Below are 21,698 nucleotides of genomic sequence, written 5' to 3'. Positions count from 1 at the left end.
AATGTTAGAGAGTTTGATGAATCGTTTCAAACAACTATTGATACGATTCATGTATGAATCGATTCACTGCATAGGTGATACGATTCATACAAGTCAGAGAGTTGTCTTTTTCTTTTAAGAAACAAGTGAATCAATTCAACCTTCGTTTGATACGATTCATCAGTAGTCAGGAAAAATTTTAGCTATCTTAAGAACCATGGAATGCAATTTCAAGGAGACGACAAGATGGAACAATGACCACTATGATCAAGAGTATTAGACTCACTAAGGTGCTTTGTACAATCTATTTAACAACATATCCAATAAGATATGAACAATTATAAAACTAATTATTTGACCAAAATATCAACAAAATCTATAAGACATCATCAAAACCTAGATGCTTCAGTTAATAAAATCCGTTTCCATGGGAGGGAGGTGAGAGTTCAAGTCCTGAGTGTGTGGACCATTGGTGGAGAGGACATCCCTAACGGTCAAGTGCAAATCATGAATATCTATGTAGGGAAAAATAGAGCCTAAGAAATCAAGGGAGCTCCAAGGACAAAACCAAAAGGAAGAACTACCAGATCCTGCGCGCCAAGTGAAACCATCTTTGAGGTCATTTTTAGCATACATGATAGAAGACCAAGTGGGTGAATCTTTAGGATGAGTAGTAGCATGGAAGATATTATGCCTAGAAACATACCTATTAGAAAGAAGATCCGTTGAAGTAAAAATCATTTTGATGAATGTTTTAATGATAAAAAACCTCGTGGAATAAATAATAAGTTTTATGAATGGTAATCTACTGATGGTTGCACTTGAGTTTTTGTTAAAAGAACAGGAATCACATAAGTGGATGAGCTAGAAGCCAATCATGTCAATAAGTGCATTATATCTACTCAACAATGAAATAATGAGTATATCATTAGTTGAAACACCAATATCAAATCTCCATGAAGATTCATAGCTCAAGAATCATGATGGAAGAACTTACATCACAAGATACACAAGAATGTGCTTGGAGTTATGTGACAAAACTCACATTGAGTGTTATGTTATATGATTTGAAGATCCTCTATGGGTAAACAAGATAAAAGGAAATATGCATACAAGTTAGGAAGATTCTCATAACCTCCTTAAAGTATCACACTTCTAAAGCTTCTAAAGATAAGAAGTTTAAAGTTCAGAATCTTCATATGAACAGAGTTCATAATCTTCATATGAATGGAGTTCATAATGATCATGAACATTAACCCATAATATTTTTAGAAGTAATTAAATGATCACTTCATGGATAAACAAGAATATTTAAAGTCATTAATTGCAAGCAATGATGCAAAGAAATATTTTTTTGGACTTCAAAGAAAGAATCATCTTGTTTGTCAAAACAAATTATCTCTCATTTATATGCTTCAAGTAGTTTTTGAAGGGAATAAAGAAACAACCTTCATAAAGTTCAAAGTGTTGAAGAACATCAGTATGTTTAAAGACATCAGAATGTTCACCATAAAGTACAAACAGTCAGAAAGAAAGGAACCCAGAAGAAACATTCTGAAGTTCATATGTATGAACCCGAAAGGAGTTCAGAAGGTTGCTCAGAAGGTTCCTTATAGCAAACCCATAAATCAATGTCCACACCAAGAACAGATGTGACATGAACATATCTTTTGCAGAAAAGGATTTCGATTTTGGATCAAGAAATCATTAAAGGCATCTATGGTGATTAAAGGATTAATGGACTTTGATATTTCTTGTTATTTGTATGTTCTTTAGTGATTAACCAGGAGATAAACAAAGTATAAATCAAACCAAGATTCAAGTGATCAAGGAACATTAAAACTTATGAACTCAGTCAGAGTTCAGAAGGTTAGTTAGAGTTCAGAAGGTTCGAAGATAGTTCAGAAGGTTTTTCATTATGAACATCAAGAACCAAGCCCAGAAATTCATGAACTAAATGAAGAATATGCAAGGTTCACGTGACTTAAATAAAAGCCCAGTAAAGTACATTGACTAAGATAAATCAAGGAATAAAGGCATTTATTTGATTAAAGTCAAAAAGGGCATCTTCAATGTTCATTCATGACTATGAACATTTGAAGTACAAAACATTAGGAATATTCCATTAAGAATATCATCCTAGATGTTTTCCATGCTGCACTTCATCAATGTTTCACTATTAAGACTCAATTACATCAAATAAGAGTCTTACAAATCATCCTAAGTGAACCAAAAGGAACATTCGTAAGTCCCCTGAGTTCAGAAAGTTCGATCCTGCTCCATGCTCTTTCTAACATGAACAATACAATGGTTGGAAAGTTAAAAGCAAATCCAAAAGCAAGATCAAGTCTGAATCAACAAGATTTGGTCACATAAGGGAGTTGGTATTGTACAAAGCAAACCAAATCCCCTAAAGCATGGAAGTGAAGTGACAACACTAGTTTAGGAGATCCTGCACGTGATGAGTCAATAATTAGATGTTTTAGTTTAATATTTAGTTTCGTTTTAATTAGATTTAAGTTTATTTTATTTTAATATTATTTCCTTTTTGAGCTATTTTACTTCAATTGCATTTTATTATATTTCAGGAATGGATATTTGATGGATTGAGTCTTGGAGCAAAAGAAAGGGGTTTTGGAGATGATTCGGTGCGAAAATACTAAGATTCGGAGACAAAAATATATCTCCCTCAAGTCAGAAACTTGGGACGGCCGTGCCACCTCCCAGACAGCCTTTTGCTGCTTTTGCTTAGACTCTAAGCTACTCTATTTGGTTTTACCACAAAGCTCTTTGCTTGTGAAACATTCTAGTGATGTAATTGCTTAGATTTTAAGTCGAATGTTGTCTATAAATAGAGTAGCTAGCCATCACAAATTTTCATCTTTTCTTTTGAATTCAATAAGTGACAATTGTCTTTTGAATAAAAGTTCTTTTCTTTTCCTTTACTTCTTATTATTTACTTTTATGCTTTGTCTCTTCTTCTCCATGTCTACGATGAACATGAGTGAGTAGACTTCTTATGTCTTGGGATTGTTGGATAAGTCTAATGACATAATCATAATAAAGTCAAGCCTTCAATCTTAATATTATGTAACCCTAGTTTCTCTTCTAAATTCACCGTTTTAACATGGATTAAATATTATCAAACTCTGGAAACGAAAGTGGAGGGTTTGATAATCGTTAATCCATTATTCCAAATATTAATTCATAAAACGAAAGTGGAGCTTTAATATTCGATCAAGTGAATTTAGACAAGGATTGCGAAACATGAAAATAGTCTAGTGAACCTTGAGATATATAGAGTTTCGAACTTCAAGGATTATAATAGTAATCAACCATGAAAATAGGCGTGCTTGCTAGAGGAACACACTCACTGAGACCGATAGGAGATTTGATAGGCTTAAGAGAAACTCGTCTTTAGAAACTAGGTCTAAAATAAGGTTTAGGTTTAATGGCTTGGCTTGTGAATGATTTTTCGCCTATGACGGACCAACGATCCCAAGGCTCTCTTTTATTATTATTTTCTCTTTCAACCATTTGAAAACAACAATCTAACATTCTTGATTCTCTTCTAATCACCAACTAAAGTTAATTGAATTAAACAACTCCCTGTCGGAACGATACTCTTTTCATTACTAGTTCGGTAAGACTGTGCACTTGCGGTTTTATCTCATCAAGTTTTTGGCGCCGCTGCCGGGGAGTTAACTAATTTAATTAACTCTTTCATTGTGATTAGAACTTTTTTTTTCCTTTTTTTCTTTTGTTTACCGTTAACTTCTTGGGTTCTCAATTTCTTATGCGAAGAAGTAATAGTCTCGGAGAATTTATTCTTGAGATTGAAAGATATTTGCATAAGAAAAAGTGAAAGGCACAAAATAATATTGCTATGGCTGAACGCACTCTCAAAGAGTATGATACTCTTTCAACGGAAGAGCCACAAGCTATTATCGTGTACCCGACGGTTGAGGGTAACAACTTCAAAATCAAGCCTGCACTACTCATTTTGGTGCAGCAAAATCAGTTCTCTGGATCACCCACTGAGGATCCAAATCTCCATATTTCTTCCTTCTTAAGACTCAGTGGCACCATAAAAGAGAACCAAGAAGTCGTAAGCCTTCATCTCTTTCCCTTTTCCTTAAGGGATAGAGCTAGCGCTTGGTTCCATTCCCTAGAAGTCGGTTCCATCACTTCATGGGATCAAATGAGGCGAGCATTCCTTGCCCGATTCTTTCCCCATCTAAAACCTCTAAACTAAGAGATCAAATTACGCGGTTCAACCAAAAAGATGGGGAGTCTCTATATGATGTGTGGGAGCGTTTCAAGGAAATGATTAGACTTTGTCCCCACCATGGTTTAGAAAAGTGGCTCATAGTCCACACTCTTTATAATGGCCTAACATATACCACTAAGATGTCTGTTGATGCAGCTGCAGGTGGAGCCTGTAACACCCCGTTTTTCCCAATATGAAAATTTCTAAACATTTATCAGAGTAAACAGCATAAACGGGATATCACATTCAACATAATCTAAAATCAGTTAAATAACAATTTAACTTTCAACAAATTACTTAAACAATGCAGCGGAAATTATTTCATAATCCATAAATCGTTTTGGCACGTAGGCCCCATCAAAATATTTCAAGAGTTAATCAACATTATAAAATAACATAAATGTTCACGTAAGAGAATCCAGCATGCATAACAAACACCCCATCCCGTTACGTATCAGAGCGACCTAGACGACTCAGTGAGGCAAGGCCACTCACGACGGCAAACTGCACACTTAAGCACGATCACCTGCAAGTTACTCATACGAAGAGCAACATTTTCAAGCAGAAGGGGTGAGATTTCATAACAGAATAACATTAATCAATATAATTCAAAATCATAATTAACATCATAATCAGTCTTAATCAACATTGCATCTTTGATAAACAATTATCAAGTAATCACAACTTCAATCATCATCAATAACATAAACATATTTAAACTCGACAAATGCGACAATGCAACTTAGACACTTATATGCATGTGGTACCTGATGAGTCATTTATATGCTATTTTAATATGCTTTTTAGTTTAGTTTTATTTAGATTTTATATTATTTTATATTAGTATTATTTCCTTTTTAGGATAGTTTACTTTAAATTGCAATTTATTATATTTCAGGGAAGAATATTGGATGGATTGAGTCTTTGAGCAAAAGAAAGGGATTTGGAGCAAATTGGACACGAAAATACGAAGATTGGGAAACAAAATATATCTCCCACAAGTCAGAAGCCTGGCACGGCCCGTGCTAGCCTTGGCAAGGCCGTGCCACCCTCCAGAAGACCTTTTGCTGCTTTTGCTTGGACTCCAAGCTATTCTATTTTGGCGCACAATCTACTGAGGAATATTCTTGGAATATACTTGCTTAGATTTTAAGTCAATTGTGTACTATAAATAGAGTAGCTAGCCATCACAAATATTCATCTTTACTTGGAATACAATAAGTGACAATTGCTTTTCTAAATAAAGTTCTTTTCCTTTCCTTTATTTTCCTGTCTTTTACTTTCATGCTTTCTCTCTTCTCCCCCATGTCTACGATGAACATGAGTGAGTAGACTTCTTCTTGTCTTGGGATTGTTGGATAAGTCTAAATGACATAATCCTAATCAAACCAAGCCCTAAGTCTTAATCTTATGTAACCCTAATTTCTTATCTGAATTCACCGTCTTAACATGGATTAACCATTATCAAACTGTGGAAACGAAAGTGGAGGGTTTGATAATTGTTCGTCCATTATTCCAAATATCAATTCATAAAACGAAAGTGGAGCTTTGATATTCGAACAAGTGAATTTAGACAAGGATTGCAAAGTCAGCGAAATAGGCTTTGCAATCTTTGAGACATATAGTTTCGATCTTCAAGGGAACTAATAACAATCAAGTCAGCGAAATAGGCTTGGTTGTTAGAGGAACCAAAATCCAATAGTAATCAAGTCAGCGAAATAGGCTTGGTTGCTAGAGGAACTTAAGAGAAACTGTCTTGAGAAATTAGGTCTAACATAACATTATAAGCTTATGGTTTTGGTTTGAGAAGGACTTGTTATTTAGATGAAACCAACGATCCCAAGGCTCTTTTATTATATTGCTTTTTAACCGTTTAAAAACCCCCAACTTACAATTCTCTTCTCTCTTCTAATCATCTCTAAAGGTTAATTAAATTGAACTACTCCCTGTCGGAACGATACTCTTTTATACTACTTCGATAAGACCGTGCACTTGCGGTTTTATCTCATCAAGTTTTTGGCGCCGCTGCTGGGGAGTAAACTAATTTGATTAACTCTTTCCTTGTGATTAGAACTCTCTTCTCTTCCTCTTTTCTTCTACTTCTTTCTTTTATTCCTGAGATCGAAAGATTTTTGCATAAGAAAAAGAGAGAGGCACAAAATAATACTGCTATGGCTGAACGCACTCTCAAAGAGTATGCTACTCCTTCAACGGAGGAGCCACAAGCTATTATCGTGTACCCAACGGTTGCGGGTAATAACTTCAAAATCAAGCCTGGACTACTCAATTTAGTGCAGCAGAACCAGTTTTCTGGATCACCCACTGATGATCCAAATCTTCTTATTTCTTCCTTCCTTAGACTCAGTGGCACCATAAAAGAGAACCAAGAAGCCATAAGACTTCATCTCTTTCCCTTTTCCTTAAGGGATAGAGCTGGCGCTTGGTTCCATTTCCTAGAAGTCGGTTCCATTACTTCATGGGACGATATGAGGCGAGCATTCCTCGCCCGATTTTTCCCCCCATCTAAAACAGCTAAGCTTAGAGACCAAATTACGCGTTTCAATCAAAAAGATGGGGAGTCTCTCTATCAGGCGTGGGAGCGTTTCAAGGAAATGCTTAGACTTTGTCCCCACCATGGCCTAGAGAAGTGGCTTATAGTCCACACGTTTTATAATGGCTTGTCATATATCACTAAAATGTCTGTTGATGCAGCTGCAGGTGGAGCTCTAATGAACAAAAACTACACGGAGGCTTATGCTTTGATTGAGGACATGGCTCAAAATCACTATCAATGGACCAATGAAAGAGTCGTCACCACTCCTACTCCCTCTAAGAAAGAGGCAGGTATACACGAAGTCTCTGAATATAACCACCTTGCTGCTAAGGTTGAGGCATTAACACAAAAAATTGAAAAACTTAATGTTAATGCTGCCCAACCTTCCCCTGCATCCCCTACTTGTGAAGTCTGTGGTATAACTGGCCATACAGGTGTTGATTGTCAGTTAGGTAGTGCTGCCAATATTGAGCAACTGAATTACGCTCAATACAACCAAGGAATGAGGCCAAATCAAAATTTTTACAAAAATCCTCAAGGTTCCTATGGGAAAACAGCACCACCTGGCTATACAAACAACCAGAGAGTAGCTCAGAAATCTAGTTTGGAAATACTGTTGGAAAATTGCATGATGAATCAAAATAAACAACTTCAGGAGTTAAAAAACCAAACAGGATCTCTGAACGACTCTCTCTCCAAGCTCAATACCAAGGTTGATTCCATCGCCACACACACCAAAATGCTTGAGACCCAAATCTCCCAAGTGGCCCAACAAGTGGCCATCTCTTCTCAAACACCAGGAGTCTTTCCTGGTCAGCCTGAAACAAACCCCAAAGCCCATGTCAACGCTATTTTTCTAGGGGGTAGTAAGATAGAAGAGACTGTTACTAAGGCCAAAAATGTCAAGAAGGAGAGTGTCAGGTGTCTGGGTAAGAATGGTGTGATAAAAAGTGAGAAACCGCTTGATAAGAACAAAGCCCTAACACCTTTAAGGCTTACTAAGCTCAACTTGGAGGCTCAATTCACTAAACTCTTTAACATAATTCGAAAGATTTGCGTTAAAATCCCCTATGGTGAAGCTTTGTCTCGTATGCCCCTATACGCCAAGTTTTTAAAAGAAATTTTTTCAAAGAAAAAGGCTATAGATCATAATGAAACAATAGCTTTGACAAAGGACAATAGTGCAATCATCAAGAAGCCACCTACAAAGCTTAGAGATCCCGGAAGTTTTGCCATCCCTTGTATGATAGGGAATGAAACCTTAAACCATGCCTTGTGTGACTTAGGAGCTAGTGTTAGTCTGTTGCCCTTACCTCTCTTTACAAGACTGGGGTTAGGCAAGCTAAAGCCTACTGAAACAACATTGAAGTTAGCCGATCGTTCTGATATCCAACCTGTCGGATACGTCGAGGACGTCCCCGTTAAAATAGAAGGGATGGAAATCCCAACTGATTTCATGGTGCTTGACATAGATGAGGACAATGCGTGCCCTATAATCTTAGGACGACCCTTTCTCGCCACTGCGGGTGCTATAATAGATGTTCAAAACGGTAGGATTGTTTTTCAAGTGAGTGATGAGTTGATAGGATTTGAGTTGGAGAATTATATGAAAGGTCCCGCCCTCTATTCTTGTAATATGATTAAAGGTCATAAAGTGAAAGAACGCTTATTAGCGCCATCTACACAACATGACCTCTTTGATCCATTCTAAGGACACTTTCTTATAACGTCAAGCTAATGACTATAAAGAAGCGCTTCGTGGGAGGCAACCCACGTATTTAACTGCTTTCGTTTTTGTTTTTAAGTTATTTTGTAGGTAATTGTCCGAAGGTGATTCAAGCAAAACGAGAAAAATTTTGAGGCCCAATGTCCAGAACCTTGGCACGGCCCGTGCTCACACTGGCACGGCCGTGCCAGACCATAACCATCCAAATGCCAGCTTAAATCCAGAAAGTTGGCATGGCCCGTGCTAAGGTTGGCACAGCCGTGCCCGACTACAGGTAAGGATAAACCCACCTTTTCATCTTCTTCTTCCCTCATTCTCCACCACAAACTCTCTCTCCATTTCAACTTCTCTCCAAAACCTCCATAACCATAGAATTTCAAAGCTTCCATATATCCCCCAAAACCTCACCATTTCACATAATTTCTTCACCCAATCAATCACAAACCCATTTCAATCATAACCCATCAATCAAAAACAACTTTCCTCCATCCCTCCCAAATATCATCAAATTCGTAGCCCCCATTCACCTACCTAAAAACCCACAAATTCTTCATCAATTCACCCAAACCAACTCCTAACACTTACTCAAACCCCAACCCCATCTCCCAAAACCCAACCTTCACCCAAAACACAAAAGGTCAACCTAGGTTCCGGATTAATGGCATCTAGGAAAGGTGGAGCAAGCTCTTCCGGAGGACCACAACCAAAGAAGAAAACACAAGCCAAGAATCATGGCATAATCTTCAAGGATACCAAGCAAAGGGACAGGTATAAAATTCTTCTCTCTAAACCTTTGCATCCTTGTCGATATCCAGATCCTTATACTTTGAGTGTGCTAGGACTAAGGGATAATGTGTTTAGCTTACTAGGAAATTTAGGATGGGTTGATATGCTTAGACCTATGACAGGCTTCGAAAATTTCACTTATGAATTCCTCAGTTCTATTGAATTTACGAAGGATAAGGTGAATTTTGACAACCCCGATCATAGAGTCTCTTTCCGACTTTTGAATATGGATTACGAGATGTCTCTTGAAAATTTCTGTTTAGAGATGGACTTTGCAAATGCGGGGTTCATCCATGACTCTTGGAATCCAAATTTAAAGTCAGAACACTATGACCCCGCTCTCTTTTGGAAACGCATTACCGGGTTAAGGCAATACAATCCTCGCAACAACAAGGCTAGTAACATTCACAACCCCGTGCTTAGATACCTCAAGAGAGTCATGGCTTGTACCATTTGGGGTAGAAAAGAAGTAGGAACAACTAGGACGGATGAACTTTTTATGCTTTGGGCAATGCTTAGTAACAACCCCGTTAATACTTGTTTCTACCTACTTTACTACCTTTCCTCCATAGGAGCTAGACCTGATAATAGAGCTGAGATAGTAGTCGGTGGTATCATTACCTTCATCGCTAGGAAGTTTGGAGTAGGTGAGGAAGATGGGATAAATCCAATTGAGGGCAACAATAGACTTAATATTGAAACCCTTGTTGCTATGAACTTCATTAAGGTTCACCCACCCATGACTTATGCACTTCAACTTCGCATACCACTTTTATTTCTACTTCCTAATCCATCTCGGACTAACCCCGAGGTGGAGGAAAATTTGTTGTATGTTGGTGATGGATTACAGGTACATGAAGAGCATAATCAAGGTGACGAAGAAGGTGCCCACATGCACCATGAAGAAGAGCCCCATGACCATAACGACAACAATGAAAGATGGGCATGGATGCAAACCGAGGTACAACGGATAAGCACCGAGCAACAAAGGCAAGGTGTTGAATTATCTGGGCTAAGAAATGATGTCCTACGGGGCAACCGCATATCCGAAGAAAATAACCAAATGCTTCGGAACATGATGCAACACTTACACCTTCAGGGCCCTCCCTATGGACCTCAATAAAAATGTGAGCTTTCCTCTTCCTCTTTTTCACCTTATCTCTTCAATCTCTATCTCACTCTTCTACTTCTCCTTTTCTTCTACTTTTCTTTTATCTTGAATCATTGAGGACAATGCTTCTCCTAAGTGTGGGGGGAGCCTAATAAAGTGTCTTTAGTTGTAGTGTTTCCAAACTCCCTTGAACTTTATTCTTTTGTTTTGTTTTATTGTAAAAGGCATGGTTAAGTAGCACATTTTTATTGAAAACATCATGACACAAAAAGTTTCATTGTCTCCTCTTATTTTGTTGATTCTTGTACATAAAAGCAAACTCTTGTGTTTTAAGTCTTCTTGATATAACCACATCTTGTTTTAAAGTGAATAAAATTCTCCAATGAGAAAAACACAAAGTTGCGTCCCTTGAGTAAATGTATGAATAGGTATTTTAAGGAAACGCGTTTTAATCTTAGTGGTGCATTAACCTTTAAAGATTCTCAAAGTGCCAGTAGTATAAGTTAGTATAAGGGAGTTCATAAAAAGCCAAAAAGCCAAATAAATTCCAAGATCTCATCATTGAATCTAGATTGGGGAAGGAGGTAGGCCCTCCGACTTCCTACGTGAAGGTGATTGTTATCTTGAGAAAAAACTTTAAAAAGCATCGTTGAAACTAGATTGGGGAAGGAGGTAGGCCCTCCGACTTCCTACGTGAAGGTGATGTTTTAAGGGATACCATTGAATCTAGATTGGGGAAGGGGGTAGGCCCTCCGACCTCCTACGTGAAAATGTTGTTCCTTAAATAAAGAACTTAAAATGTGCATATGGCAAAGAACAAAGATTCTCAAATACTCCCATCTCTCTTATATGAATTGTGGAAGGAATCTTCCTTGGTTAGTTTAGTGCTAGGATTAGACCATGTTTCCTCATAATGCCTATCTTATACAGGAGCAAGAAAAGGGTTGGACTTCACACACACACTCACTTAAAACTTGATCGTTGGGTAGAATAAAGATTTCAAGAAATACTTGAGTTTGTGATTAGTGTACATTTGGGATTTAAGCCCTTGAGGAGACATGTGCTTTAATTAAACTGTCATTTGATTTAACTGTTGATGCTACTATGTTTATGCCTTTTGCTTGAGGACAAGCAAAGATTCAAGTATGGGGGAGTTTGATGAGTCATTTATATGCTATTTTAATATGCTTTTTAGTTTAGTTTTATTTAGATTTTATATTATTTTATATTAGTATTATTTCCTTTTTAGGATAGTTTACTTTCAATTGCAATTTATTATATTTCAGGGAAGAATATTGGATGGATTGAGTCTTGGAGCAAAAGAAAGGGATTTGGAGCAAATTGGACACGAAAATACGAAGATTGGGAAACAAAATATATCTCCCACAAGTCAGAAGCCTGGCACGGCCCGTGCTAGCCTTGGCACGGCCGTGCCACCCTCCAGAAGACCTTTTGCTGCTTTTGCTTGGACTCCAAGCTATTCTATTTTGGCGCACAATCTACTGAGGAATATTCTTGGAATATACTTGCTTAGATTTTAAGTCAATTGTGTACTATAAATAGAGTAGCTAGCCATCACAAATATTCATCTTTACTTGGAATACAATAAGTGACAATTGCTTTTCTAAATAAAGTTCTTTTCCTTTCCTTTATTTTCCTGTCTTTTACTTTCATGCTTTCTCTCTTCTCCCCCATGTCTACGATGAACATGAGTGAGTAGACTTCTTCTTGTCTTGGGATTGTTGGATAAGTCTAAATGACATAATCCTAATCAAACCAAGCCCTAAGTCTTAATCTTATGTAACCCTAATTTCTTATCTGAATTCACCGTCTTAACATGGATTAACCATTATCAAACTGTGGAAACGAAAGTGGAGGGTTTGATAATTGTTCGTCCATTATTCCAAATATCAATTCATAAAACGAAAGTGGAGCTTTGATATTCGAACAAGTGAATTCAGACAAGGATTGCAAAGTCAGCGAAATAGGCTTTGCAATCTTTGAGACATATAGTTTCGATCTTCAAGGGAACTAATAAGAATCAAGTCAGCGAAATAGGCTTGGTTGTTAGAGGAACCAAAATCCAATAGTAATCAAGTCAGCGAAATAGGCTTGGTTGCTAGAGGAACTTAAGAGAAACTGTCTTGAGAAATTAGGTCTAACATAACATTATAAGCTTATGGTTTTGGTTTGAGAAGGACTTGTTATTTAGATGAAACCAACGATCCCAAGGCTCTTTTGTTATATTGCTTTTTAACCGTTTAAAAACCCCCAACTTACAATTCTCTTCTCTCTTCTAATCATCTCTAAAGGTTAATTAAATTGAACTACTCCCTGTCGGAACGATACTCTTTTATACTACTTCGGTAAGACCGTGCACTTGCGGTTTTATCTCATCAGTACCAATCGTCATCATAGTATTAATATAATTTAACCGTGTGGAGGACAAAGCTCCTATCGTGTGGAGGACAAAGCTCAATGTATGCTAATGCATGGACTCTATCAACAAAACATCTTAATCAACTTATCACTTATACATCCAATAATTTGGAGTTCATAATCAACTTAATTCAGACTCATGCAACTTAGTTAAATAACAATTGCAGCATAATCAAATCACATCAAACTTAATAACAATTCATTTTCAACAATTTCTTGATCATTCAATAATAATTCAAGTAAATGCAATCAATCCATAATTTACTTTATATTCACTTAAAATTTCATAAAAGCTTCACAGTTCTCAGTTAATATCTTTAATAGGTCTCATTAGTACCTAAAGTTCCTTTCCTAACCAATCCAAACAACTCAAGTCTCAAAATCCTCAAATCCACTCAGTTCTGGAAGTGCTCGCGAGGCGAGAGCATCTGCTCGCCATGGCGAGTACAAGCCAGATTCCCAACTAAGGTTGTTCCAGGTTCAATCTTGTTCCAAATCATTCTCTAATCTTTAGTAGACACCTAAGGGTACTCAAAGGCATCTAAGGTTCAACTCAAAAGTCAAAAACTCAGAATTCGACATGCTCTCTTGTCATGCTCGCGATGGCGAGTAGGGTTGCTGGCTGTGGCGAGCTACGACAAGTAACTCGCGAGGCGAGGGGTTTGGGCTCGAGTGGCGAGCGATGAACTTCATCACTCGTGAGGCAAGGGTCATCACTCGCCAGGGAGAGCGATGAACGTAGGCTCGAGCAGAATGCAGTTTTCTACGAAAAATCATCTAATCACATGGTTCAAAGCCTAATCTCCATTCCAGAATTCATCCTAAACATATTCTAAGGTTATAGGACGGTTTCTACATCAATCTAATCAAATTTTACCGTTTGATCATCAATTTTTGGGATTTGACCTAATTTTAAAACTTTTCTAAATCAATCCTAACTTTGTCAATTAATCATCAGAATTATAGCAATCAATATTACTGAATTATTATTCTCACCCTTACCTTAGTTTGAAGAAATCGCAGCCCTCTCTCTAGCTCTTCTCTTGGTTTTCCTTCTTTTCCAAAAACAATCGTACGTGCATTGTTTTTTTTTTTCTTCTAAAACTAGGTCTATCTCTTTTATACCTCTTCCTAATATCTTATCTTATCTCACTTTCTCCCCCAAAACTCTTTAAAATCTCAAAACAACCCTCAACTAAATATTTTTATTTTCTTATCAAATCTTATTTTATTTAACAATAAAATAAGTCTCATAATCTTATCAAATCAACAAAACTCACATATATTATATAAATATAATATAATTGCCTAAACTCGATTAAATAAATAATTAAACGAGAGTGGGCATTACAAATCTCCCCCACTTAAAAGATTTTCGTCCTCGAAAATTTACCTCAAGCAAACAACTCTGGATAAGACTCCAGCATCTTACTTTCAAGCTCCCACGTCAAGCTTTCACCAGTCGCTCCAGCCCAAACGACTCTAACAAGGGGTATCTCTTTGCCTCTCAACGTCTTTACTTTCCGAACATCAATCCTCACCGGTAAAGTCTCTACCGTAAGGTTGTCTCTAACTTGCACATTGATGAGTCATTTATTGACTATTTTAATATGCTTTTTAGTTTAGTTTTATTTAGATTTTATATAATTTTATGTTAGTATTATTTCCTTTTTAGGATAGTTTACTTTAAATTGCATTTTATTATATTTCAGGAAAGAATATTGGATGGATTGAGTCTTGGAGCAAAAGAAAGGGACTTGGAGCCGATTGGACACAAAAATATGAAGATTGAGAGACAAAATATGTCTCCCACAAGTCAGAAGCTTGGCATGGCCCGTGCTAGCCTTGGCACGGCCGTGCCACCCTCAAGAGTGTCTTTTGCTACTTTTGCTTAGATTTTAAGCTACTCTATTTTTAGCCCAAATGTAATAGCTTAGATTTTAAGTCGATCAAATGCTATAAATAGAGTAGCCATCCATCACAAATATTCATCTTTACTTGGAATTCAATAAGTGACAATTGCTTTTCTAATTAAAGTTCTTTTCTTTTCCTTTATTTTCTTGTCATTACTTTTATGCTTTCTCTCTGCTCCCCCATGTATACTGTAACGCCCACTTTCGTTTAATCGTTTATTTAATCGAGTTTAGGTGATTATATTATAATTATATAATATATGCATGATTTTGGTATGTTTTGATGATTTATGATGATTTGATCGTTGACGTGATAAGTTGTGAGTTTTGGAAGATTTGATAAGGATATGAGAATTATTTTATTGTTAAATAAAATAAAGATTTGAAAATAATATAAAATATTTAGTTGAGGGCTATTTTGATATTTTAGATAGTTTTGGGGGAGAAAGTGAGATAAGATAAGTAATTAAGAAGAGGTATATAAAGGTTAGACCTAGTTTTAGAAAAACATTGTACGTACGACTGTTTTGGAGAAAAAGGGAGAAAAAGCCAAGTCTGGAGAAACCAAGGAAAAGTGCTGCGATTTTCTTCAAACAAGGTAAGGGTGAGACTAATAATTCAATAACGTTGATTGCTGTGATTCTGATGATTAAATGGCAAAGTTAGGATTGTTTTAGAAATGTTTGGAAATTAGGTCAAAACCCTAAAAATTGATGATCAAATGGTAAAACTTGTTTAGATTGATGTAGAAATCGTCCTTTAACCTTAGAACATGTTTAGGATGGATTATGGAATCAAAATTAGGCTTTGAACCGTGTTATTTGATGGATTTTCGAGAAAACCCGTAGTCTGCCCGTGCTTCTGTTCATCGCTCGCCACGGCGAGGGATGATCCTCGCCTCGCGAGTGATGAACTTCATCGCTCGCCACGCGAGCCCTTTCCCTTCGCCTCGCGAGTTGTTTGGTGCAACTCGCCATGGCGAGCAACCCTTCCTCGCCTCGCGAGCTTAGGCAGAGAGCATGTCATAATTTGTGTTTCGACCTTTTTAGTTGGACCTTGAGTGCCTTTGAGTGGTTGAACATGCCTAGTATTGATTAGGAATGAATGTAGGATCAGAGGGAACCCAGAACAAGTTTATTTTGGGAGTTGAGTGGTACTCGCCATGGCGAGTAAGAACTCTCGCCTCACGAGCACAGCCAGGATGCAGTTGCTTGTGTGTTGGTGCGATCTGTGTCGCACGTGTTGATCTAGAGTGAACCCCTAACTAGTAATAAGACCTAATGATGACGTTTAATGCAGTCTGTAGAGTTGTTTAAGTTATGTTGATATTAATTGGACATGAACTAATGTATTGTATATTCATGCAAGATATGAAAGCTTGATAATGATGCAATTTATGTGCTATTGATATAATGATATCATCTCGTTTATGTGACCTGTTTATGCTGCTTCCGTTATTTAACTAAGTGCATAAGTATATGATGAAGTTAGCTCCAAATTATTGGATGCATGTTGATATGTTGATTACGATGTTTTGTTCATAAGTGTCCATGCATAGCATCTCATTGAGCTTAGTCCTCGCCACGAATATTAGGAGCTTTGTCCTCCGCACGTTTTATAGGAGCTTTGTCCTCCGCACGATTAAAGTATATTAATACTTATGATGACGATTGGTACCACATGCATATAAGAGTCTAAGAGCATTGTCGCATTGTCATGATTAAGATGCCTTGTTGATAATGATTGATTACATGATTATGTGATAAGTGTTTATCGAATATGTTATGTTGTTCATGATAATTGGATATATGATTATGTTATAACTGTTTAGCAATTATGCAATGTTATTTAAGGAATGATTATGAAATCTCACCCCTTCTGCTAGACAGAAGAGTTATCATGATAAGAGGAGGAAGGATATTGAGTTTCAAGTTGGTGATCACGTGTTTTTAAGGGTGAATCCTGTGACCGGAGTTGGTCGTGCTTTGAAGTGTAGGAAGTTGACTCCTCGTTTTGTTGGGCCGTTTGATGTCATTGAGAAGGTTGGGGTTGTAGCGTATCGGATTGCGTTACCACCGTCTTTGTCGAATCTTCATAATGTGTTTCATGTGTCTCAGTTGAGGAAGTATGTGCATGATGCGTCTCATGTGATTCAAGTGGATGAGTTGGAAGTAAGAGATAATTTGACGGTTGAGACTTTGCCAGTTAGGATTGAGGATCGTGAGTTGAAGCGTTTGCGTGGCAAAGAGATTGTTTTGGTCAAAGTAATTTGGGTTGGACCAACTAGTGAGAGTGTCACTTGGGAGCCGGAGAGTAGGATGAGGGTTTCGTATCCGAAGTTGTTTCCTTCAGGTAAATTTTCGAGGGCGAATATTCTTTTAGGGGGGGAGAGTTGTAACAGCCCGATTTTTAGCTAGATTTATTTTAATTACTTTTAATTGTGTTTGTGTGTGATTAATTGTGCTTGTGTGTATTTAATTGTCGTCGGGTGCATTTACGTGGATTACCGTATTAGCAGGGTATTTTAGTCATTTGACGGGTAAGGGTAAAATGGTAATTTTGGTGAGAATTATTTTAATAATTAGTGAGAACCCTTATTTTACTAAGTTACTAGGGTAGTGATTAGATTTTACCGTTAGTGACATTTTACCGTTATTAATTAAAATTTCATTTGGAGTGTAGTAATATTTTTGGTTTGAATATAAATGGGTTAAGCCCACTAGAAACTAAGTTAAGCCCATTAGTAGAGATAACACTAGGGTTGTGTTAGGAGAACCAATTCATTCATTTCACAAACATTTCTAGAGAGAGGTAGAGAGAGAAAGAGGTGAAGAGAAGAGAAAAAGGGTTTTGGAGAGAAGAACTTGAAGAATCCAATTGGGTAAGCTTAGGAGCTAAATTGAAGCAAGAGTTTGGTTTAATCTTCTTCTAAGGTAAGGGGGTTAGTTATTATCATAATCATGTACAATTTTTGCATTTTCTCATGTTGTATGAAAATGGGTTGATGAACAATTGTTGCTAAATTCGTGCTCTTGCTGTGATGTTATTTTCTTGTGCATGAATTGATGATTATGGTATGTTTGTGGGTGAAATTACATGTTTCAAAGTATGTATAAATGTTAAGTTATGAAATTATTCTTAATTGATGAAATTTGATATGTTTTTATTGAAATGAGATGTGATTCATATTCCATTGATGTGGTTATTGTTAACTGATGCTATTGTGAGTGAATCATGATTTGGGTATACTTAATTGTGGATTGATGATGAGAAATAAATTGTTGTTGGTGGTTTTGTGAAATTGGTGAAGTTGAGTTAAGTGTTCATGTGAAGGACCAAAGTGAACTTTGATATATATATATATATGGTTGTTGACTGAAATTTTGTTATTGTTGGATGAATTGAACCTATGAGAATTTCTGATTTCATGTTGTGGTTATGTTAGTTGAGTCGTTTGGGAGAAAACGGGTTTTTCGTGTGAAATGTCGATGTTTAAGCGTTTTCGCCAATAAGTGATTATGTGAGGTTTTGGAAAATGACTTTTGGGATGGTTGAAACATGAAATTTGTGTAGATTATGTTAGAGTCAAGTGTCAGGAGCGTGTAGGCGAAAACGGCATCAAAATCCAATTAACGGTTTGAATTTTACGCGCGAAATGGTGAAAAACGCACTTTTTGAAGAACTGATTTCTGAACCTGATGCTGGCAAAACGTGTCACGATTTGGCAAGCGTGTCACGATTTTGTTTGCCGAAAATTCAGTGTTTCTGGACGTAAAATCGTGACACGATTTCTGCGAACCAGATCTTGCATATTTCGCTATTTTTCACCCATTTCCGCTTTGAATTGGATTTTGATGTAAACATAAAAGTTTTAGGTAATTTTGTTAGCTTTCTAATGGCCTTGGGTTGACGTCCAAATGATTTTTAGAACTTGAGTTATGATCAAATTACTACACATGGGTCATGCGGATTTTTGTGAAAACTTATCATAAATATTTTTTATAAGCCGTGAAACTTTTCCAAACTTAACAATGGGTTAATGAGGTACTTAGAGTGAATAATTGGGTATGCATGTATATGTTTGAAGTATGATGATTATCGTGAGAAACGTATGCTAATTGCTTGGAATATGAGAATTCTTGAATTGGTAAAATCATACGTGATAAGTGATGTTGTTGATTATTGGAAATCATGTGATTGATGTTGGATGACATTGTTGATTATTGATAAATATGTTGATGTGTGATGATGAATACTATGATTTATTTGTGTAGGCATGTTTTCTTGATAATGCAATGTTGTGGAGATAATCAATATAATTGGGTGTTGTCCTATATATTGAGTTGAGATTGTGAATTGTTGTCGCATTATCGAGTCCTTATACATGTCCATGCATCATAGTCGTTGTTGCTGTAAAAGAGTTGAACTCTTTTACTTCGAGATTATTGTAAGGCAGGTGTGAGCCCTTACATTCGATGTGCAAGTGGCATCGAAAGGTGACGACCTTGTTGAGATTTGGTACCGCATGCATTTATGTGTCCATAAGTGCATATCATAGCATGAGTCCTATGTGAATTGTGTGATTGGTGATGAATTGAGATGAATGAATGTTGATAATGATTGTCTATGATTGATGTTGTGAATGAATATTTATGATTGGATAATTATTCATGTGATTGATATATGTGGATACGAACTATCAAGTTGTGGTATAAGTATTTATGCATGACTAATATTATTCAAGTACATGATATTATTAGATTTGATTATTATCTGGATTATGATAATGTAATGCTTACCCCCAGTGGTTTTAACCGCCTACTTGCCTGTATGGGTGAGTAGACGTTGTGCAGGAGTATTCTCGGTGAGTCTTTGCGTGGGATATCGGGAGCTTCCTCCGATATCGGTGTTGTGTCGGCTCTGATCTAGGCTTGTCGTGTCGGTCTAGATTAGGTTGTTATATTTTTCCTTTGAATTATTATTTTGTTGATGACTACCCGTATGTTTGGGTTTTGAGATTTATCTTTGGGATATGATTTATTTGCTCACGGCATGTATATATTTGATCACTCTAATTTGTATTCCGCTGTAACTGTTGAGGTTTACATACATGTCTATCGGTTTTTGAATTTTGAATAAGACGTAATCTCTATTTCTTGAATAAATGTATTATTCGCATGTCTAATTGCTTTAATAGAAATAGGAGCGTTACAGAAAGCGTCGCAGAGTCGACAAAAGAATTATCATGATAAGCGTAGGAAAGACCTTGAGTTTCAAGAAGGAGATCATGTATTTTTTAGAGTCACTCATGTGACTGGTGTTGGACGTGCATTGAAGTCAAAGAAGTTGACTCTGAGATTTATTGGTCCGTATCAGATATCGGAAAGTGTTGGAACGGTGGCGTATCGAGTGAGTTTACCACCGCATCTTTCGAATTTGCATGATGTGTTTCATGTATCGCAACTTCGGAAGTATGTTCCGGATCCATCTCATGTGATCCAAAGTGATGATGTGCAAGTTAGAGAAAACCTTACGGTTGAGACTTTACCGGTGAGGATCGAAGATCGAAAAGTGAAGACGTTGAGAGGCAAAGAGATACCTCTTGTGAAAGTCGTTTGGGACGGAGCGACTGGTGAAAGCTTGACGTGGGAGCTAGAGAGTAAGATGTTGGAATCTTATCCAGAGTTGTTCGCTTGAGGTAAATTTTCGAGGACGAAAATCTTATAAGTTGGGGAGAGTTGTAACGCCCACTTTGAATTATTTAATTATTTTATTAAGTCTAGAATTTATTAAGATGAGTTTAGAATATATGTAAGATGATTTAGATGATTTATATGATTGATGTGATTTTATGTGATTTAATGAGGAGTCGTGACTTATTTTATTGTTTAATAAAATAAGATTTGAAAATAAAATAAATATTGAGTTGAGGGGTTGTTTTGAGATTTTAGAGAGTTTTGGGGGAGAAAGAGGAATAAGATAAAATAGATACAGAAGATATAAATAGGAAAGACCTAGTTTAGAAAAAATTAGTACGTACGATCAGTTTTGGAGAAAAGGGAGAAAAAGACAAGAGAAGAGAAGAGGACCTAGAGGGCTGCGATTTCAATTTCTAAGGTAAGGGCGAGACTAGCATTCAATTCTATTAAGTTGTATAATTATGATGGTTGTATTTAACGAGTGTAGGATTAATTTAGAGAAGTTGGAAATTAGGGTTAAAGTGAGAAATTGAGGATTAATTGATGTAGAACTGTTAGATTGGTGTAGAAACTAGTTACAGGCCTTAGATAAGTCATAGGATGATTACAGGAATCAATGTTAAGCTTAAAACCATGTGAATAGGTGAATTTTCGTGAAAGCTACACTTCTGCCCGAGCCAACATTCATCGCTCGCCTCCCGAGAGATGAGCCTCGCCATAGCGAGTGATGAACTTCATCGCTCGCCTCGCGAGCAAGTTTTACCCGCCTCGCGAGTTGAACCTTCCAGCTCGCCATAGCGAGCAGTTCACTCGCCATAACGAGTGTGACCAGTGAGGAACCTGATTTGTGATTTCACTTGTTAAGTCGAACTTTAGATGATTCTGAGTGCCTGAACATGTATAATAATGAGTAGGCAAGTTTTTAGATGGAGATTGAACCTCAGAAAGTTTAAAAATGGATTTTTGGGTGAAAAATGTCAAATTCCTGAGAGCACCTAGTTTCTTGTTCGCCAAGGCGAGTAGCCTACTCGCCAAGGCGAATGCCTTTTTCCTGAACTCGCCATAGCGAGTAGAGGCTCTCGCCTCGTGAGATGCCCAATTACAGAACACCTTGTTAGGTTACATGTGACCTTTGTCGCACGAGTTGATGTGAGTTGATCTTGAGGGTAAGAAACTAAGTTGCCTATCTTACTATTGTTGTTCCAGTAAGCCTGAATTATA

General features: G+C 36.9%; 2 non-coding genes across 2 annotated transcripts; both read right to left on the bottom strand.

Annotated features, from left to right (window-relative positions):
• Positions 1 to 4,227: 4,227 nt before the first annotated feature.
• Positions 4,228 to 4,334, bottom strand: LOC112418085 (small nucleolar RNA R71). The gene has a single exon (XR_003008372.2). It is a non-coding gene; the product is annotated as a small nucleolar RNA R71 (small nucleolar RNA).
• A 2,449-nt stretch (positions 4,335 to 6,783) lies between these two features.
• Positions 6,784 to 6,890, bottom strand: LOC120577220 (small nucleolar RNA R71). The gene has a single exon (XR_005643295.1). It is a non-coding gene; the product is annotated as a small nucleolar RNA R71 (small nucleolar RNA).
• Between the last annotated feature and the right edge of the window lie 14,808 nt (positions 6,891 to 21,698).

Source organism: Medicago truncatula, chromosome 7 (assembly GCF_003473485.1).
Source record: "Medicago truncatula cultivar Jemalong A17 chromosome 7, MtrunA17r5.0-ANR, whole genome shotgun sequence".
NCBI classification, from domain to species: domain Eukaryota; kingdom Viridiplantae; phylum Streptophyta; class Magnoliopsida; order Fabales; family Fabaceae; genus Medicago; species Medicago truncatula.
The sequence above is the reverse complement of the archived record's forward strand: the minus strand, read 5'-3'. Positions and strand labels throughout refer to the sequence as shown.